We start from the raw sequence: 6,000 nt of genomic DNA, 5'->3' as shown, positions 1-6,000 counted from the left end.
TGGGGTGTCACTCCCACATTATGTTACATTATGTGAGACTCCATCTCAGCAGACCAGACAGATTCTCTTGCTGGCCTTGAAGACCTTAGGTGCCATGTTGTGAGAGGACCTGTGAGTGAGTCACGTGGTGAAGAACTGAGGGAGAAGGGCAGCTTTAGAAGCTGAGTGGTCCGTGCATGCCAGCCAGCAAGAAAACAGGACCTCAGTCATAGAGCTGCAAGGGAATGAATTCTGCCAACAATCACGTGAGCTTGGAAGAGGGCCCCTACCCCAGGAAGAAACATAGCTGGATGGCATCTTGATTGCAGCCAGGGGAGACCCTAGAGGATTCAGCCAAGCCTCATCCCAACTCCTGACCCAACAGAAACTATGAGATGACAAGTATGTGTTGTATTAAGTCGCTAGGTTTGCGGCAATTTATTAAACAACAGAAAAAGAATACAACTGTAAAATTTGTAAATCAACTTCTTATAACTTGTCAAACAATGCATGCAGAATAACTTGTGCATAGTAAAACTCAGTGATTAGTTATCAATATTGTTAATTTACTATTTTGAAAAATAAAGGATTAAAACCATGCAGGATCTATAAGATCTGTAATTCTATAATGTTTTTCATATATAAGAGTGACCATCCTTAAGCTTTGAGAAATTTGTTAAACCTCATAATTTCCAAACCAAAATAAACAATCTAATTATTCTAAAGATTTGGAAGACAAACATTTTATCACTCAGTCAATGTATGTGAATTCCACTGTTTTACGTTTTGATATATCTAGTCTTTGAGACTGAAATCACGTTTTCTCAATATACATTATTTCATGAAAATTATTTTGAAATATTCACCATAACCATAACAGACACTTGTGAGTTAATTATTTGGGGAAAAGGGTTCATGGGCTAGAAACCTAGACTTTCTAGATCTTAACTTGGACACAACTTGGCAATGGTGGTACAAACACCTATCTGTTGGCCGGGCTTTGAGGTCAAAGGCCCAGGCTTACTTCTAAGTTCTGTTGTCACTTTTTATTTGACTTTGAAAGTCACCTAACTTCTCTTGGGACCTGAATTTCCCTAACTTTAAAATGAAAGTATCCTTAGTAATTATTGTTGATGTCCATGAAGATATTTTCTAAATTGTAACCTTCCATAAAATGCTAGTTATTATTTATTATTTTCTTTTTACTACTCTTTTATAAACATAAGCATGACAAATAAGAAAAAGAGGTGAGTCTCTGATGTGTTCTTATTTTCTACAATCTCAATAATGTAGTTACCTTCTTGTTCTGTGATAGTCATTTTTAAAAGTCATGTCATTTTTTTTTCTTTTCGGACAGTTGCTTCTGAAGCTCTCGCAGCCATTTTCCTTTCCATCTCTTCAGTTTCTTTCATTCAAGTGAGAAATTCCATCAAAGAAAATATCAACCATGGTAAGAATTTGAGTTAGATGATCAGCACATTTCAAAGATTTCTGATTATGCCACTATCACAGGGAAGTAGGTATCTAGCAAATTATCAAAATCACTGATCAGGTTTTAGAAGAAATTAATTGTGCTACATATTAAAACTTGTGATACAGAGTCACAGCTTTTATAACTCCTCAAAATCAGCATTTTGTATGTTGTAGTATTGTATATAGTGTAACAAGTATTAGTAGATTTGGAAAACAGAACCTCTGTTTCGATGAGTGGTTGATAGTCATAAAGATTACTCAATTTAACTTTGAATTCAGCACCTAGGAAGAAATTTATAACCATTGTCCCTAAGGAAGAACCCAGTAAATAATGTTCTAAAATAGCACATTTCTTAAATATATGGAGGAATATGTAATTTTGGAGAGTAGGTAATGACCTGTTTGCTTTTTTGTTTTGTTTTTGTTTTAATTAATCCCAGGATCCCAAGCAATTATTGCAAAGCTCAGCATATGATGGCAATTAGGTGAGCTCGGTGACATAGAAGTTGGAAGCACAGGCTTTGTCATTAGATAATCTGGGTTTCACAGTATGATTTAGGGTGAGCTACTTATATTCTCTTAGCCTCGAGTTTATCTAATATAAAAGGTAGATGATAATATTATGTTCCTTGTAGATTATTGTGAGGACTAAATAAGATAATGCCTATAAGGTGCCTGGCCCTATACATAGTATATATGAGTAAACAACTATAATCTTGGATCACAATGGAAAAAAAAGTATTTGCTTAGATATTTCAATTTAGATAGTCCTTGTATTGGTTAAAATTAGTCTCAGGACTAGTTTTTAACAGTGGTTTAAAGAAGAGAGTTTTGGAAGGTGGTGGTTTGCTTGTCTGCTTGTTTGTATTTCCTCTGACCTACCATTCAAGGGCAGGCAGTCTAGAACTGTCTCTTGCTCCATGGTGTCTCAACCCAGACTCCTTTGCTGTATTTTCATTCCCCAAATCAACCCATGGTTCTAGATCGATTCTTCACCTACCAGCTTTGATGATCACATCCAAATCAGTAGGAAGGAGAAAATGGAATCAGAAAGGCCAGCCCTTCCCTAAAAGCGCATTCCTTGGAATTTGCACATTCCACTTCTTTCATATCCTATATTTTAGTACTTAGCCATCTGGCCACAGCTATTCATATTCAAGGGAGCCTGGGAATTGTAGTTGTTTTCAGAGAATACATATGTGTAACTAAAAATCTAGGTTTCTCTTACTTTAGAAGAAGGGGAGAATGGATATTAATAGGGGATAAACATCTAGATCACATCTGCTATACAAACTTAACCACTTCAGTTGTTGTACACTCCTAGTAAAGATTAACTTCATGTACTCTTTATGCTAGGCAATTTTTTTTTTATTGAAGTATAGTTGATTTACAATGTTGTGTTAGTTTCTGGTGTACAGCAAAGTGATTCAGCTATATATATATATATATATATATATTCTTTTTCATATTCTTTTCCATTATGGTTCATTACAGTATATTGAATATAGTTCCCTGTGCTATATAGTAGGACCTTTGTTCTTTATCTATTTTATATACAGTAGTTTGTATCTGCTAATCCCAAACTCCTAATTTATCCCTCCCCCACCCTCTTTCCCCTTTGGTAACCATAAATTTGTTTTCTATGTCTGTGAGTCTGTTTCTGTTTTGTAAATAAGTTCATTTGTGTCATATTTTAGCTTCCACATGTAAGTAATATCATATGATTTTTGTCTTTCTCTTCCTGACTTACTTCACTTAGTATGATAGTCTCTAGGTCTATCCATGTTGCTGCAAATGGCATTATTTCGTTCTTTTTTATGGCTGAGTAGTATCCCACTGTGTGTGTGTGTATATATATATATATATATATATATATATATATATATATATATATATATATATACACATATACATACCACATCTTCTTTTTCTTTATCCATTCATCTGTCAATGGATATTTAGTTTGCTTCCATGTCTTGGCTAATAATGCTGCTATGAACATTGTGGTGCATATATCTTTTTGAATTAGAGTTTGATCTGGATATATGCTCAGGGGTGGGATTGCTGGATCATATGGCAACTCTATTTTTAGTTTTTTAAGGAACTTCCATACTGTAGTGGGTGCACTAATTTACATTCCCATCAACAACGTAGGAGGGTTCCCTTTTCTCCACACCCTCTCAAGCATTTGTTATTTGCAGGCTTTTTAATGATGGCCATTCTGACCGGTATAAGGTGATACCTCATTATAGTTTTGATTTGCATTTCTGTAATAATTAGCAGCATTGAGAATCTTTTCATGTGCCTATAGGCCATCTGTATGTCTTCTTTGGAGAAATGCCTATTTAGGTCTTCTGTCCATTTTTTGATTGGGTTGTTGTTTTTTGTTATTGAGTTGTATGAACTGCTAGGTAAGTATATTTAAATTTAAGTGAACACTGTCAAGATTGAGGAGAGAGGATACAGACCTCTTCGGATTGGAAGAATATTGAAGAGCATGTGGCCATCTTTATTTTTACATACGTGGCAATGATACAAACAGGAGAGGGAAAGCCCCACTGTTGAGCACATTTTGAGTCTTGGCTACATTATATCACTTCTGCCAACATCCCTTTGACCAAGCCCAAAGTCAGGGGACTGGAAAGTGAACTCCCTCACCAGTGAGAAAAACTGCAAAGTTACACTGTAAAGGGCAGAGAGGATGCGTATTTGTGGTCAATATGTCAGTTTACCTTAGGAGCTCCTAGTGTCAAAACATAGTCTACTTCCTTTCCTCTACCTTCATATCAAAAAATCCTTTCATGGTATTAAGGCAGCAGGTGTAACAGGCATTTCATCTATCTATGTGGAATGGGGAAGTGTTTGGACCAGGTTCCAGAGAGGGAGAAGTGTCCTAATTTTCACTGAATCTGGGTCCTGTTCTGCTGTTGTATTTACCACATACTCCAACTCTGTCCAAAGAGAAAATTGAGAGATACATGGAAGGAGAGAACCTTCTTCAAACTGGGTGTCTCATAAAGTTTCATATGAATTGAATAATCATGTTATTGTAAATAGAAAGCAATTTTAGTCATGAAATGAAGTTTCCTTTTACCAGAGAGAGGCAAGAATGGAAAGAGCACAATTTGTACCATTCACTTTTTGATGGTAATAGAATTATAATTAGATAGATCAGTTGTACCCAAATACATACCATGATGTTCAGGAAAGAAAAACTCAGTAATTATGTGTATATTGTGCTACTGTCCCATTAGGAAATAGAAAATCACATTCCTAGAAGAGCTTTCAATTAACACCAATTATGTATTATCACATATCTAGTTTCTTATAGTGCCATTGATTGTTAATATGGTACAATTAGTCCTTAAGTATGTGATAAATATTCTACTAACTGTTTAACGCTGTTTGGCATTCATTACCAATGAATAGTCATTTAATTAGTGCCAACTTATTCCATGGCAACAACACAGCTGAAGTTTTCTCGCTTCTCTGTGAATATATTCAGCTTTCTCTATCTTCACCTCCCAAGAAGACTTCAGCCTTTATAGTGAAACCCATTTAAAGAAATATCAATATATGTTGACAGTGTTATAGTTTATCTTTTTAAAGATGTTATTGTTTTATAAATAAAACATTTATTTAGAATATAAAATATATATTAGAATTTAAAATATAAAATATTTAGAATATAAAATATTTTAGAATATACATTATTTCTTTTTAACCCTAACTGAGAAATTATGAACAATGTTTCTGCTTCCTTTTCATCCTTAATTCATAAACTACAGCTACTCTAAAGAAAGCAAACTAAATTCCATAATTAAAAATCAATATAAGTACACCAGGATGATGTCACCCCTTCAAAAGACAATAGAAAGTTCAAAACTTAAATGAATATAGCAAAGAAAGGTATTCATTTGACTCTGAAATAGTGTGAATAAATTATTCCTGAAACATAGTTGTTTCTCAGAGGAAAGGTAAAAGTTACTTGGCAAAGGGCAGAAAGGAGCAAATGTATATGGTCATAGAATTGTCATATTCTATCAATATAGCTGACATAAACAAGGGGTTGAAATCTAGAGAATGAGAACACAATGATTTCAGGCTTCTACTCTTATCTTCACTTCCTTTCAATTTATACTTTATTTCATGGCAGGTGTTATTATTTATAAATATCTAACATGAAGACTGACATGAAATATGAAAACCTCCTGGAAGGTGTTAGAGATTTTTAGATGATGGTCACTCTCATTAGTTTTTCAGTCTTTACAGGCGCTTTGTATCAAACCAGTCATGTCGATTTCTTGATGTATTTTACTTATTTCTGAACATCTATAACTTTACATATGTATGCATATAACTGTTATTCTAAGTAAGTAGTAAATAGGATGAGATTAGAAGCTAGTCTTTTTCTTAGATGGAAGTTAAAATACCATGCACTTTGCCCACCCCCCCCCAAAAAAAACCCCCACAGTTCTTCTAAGACAAAACAAATGGGCAGAGGAGTATACCTGTAACTTACAAGACAGTAGCAGCTCTCTTAAAGGA

The sequence above is a fragment of the Balaenoptera physalus genome, assembly GCF_965194825.1.
Source record: "Balaenoptera physalus genome assembly, chromosome: 12".
NCBI classification, from domain to species: Eukaryota; Metazoa; Chordata; class Mammalia; order Artiodactyla; family Balaenopteridae; genus Balaenoptera; species Balaenoptera physalus.
This window is presented reverse-complemented; position numbering follows the sequence as displayed.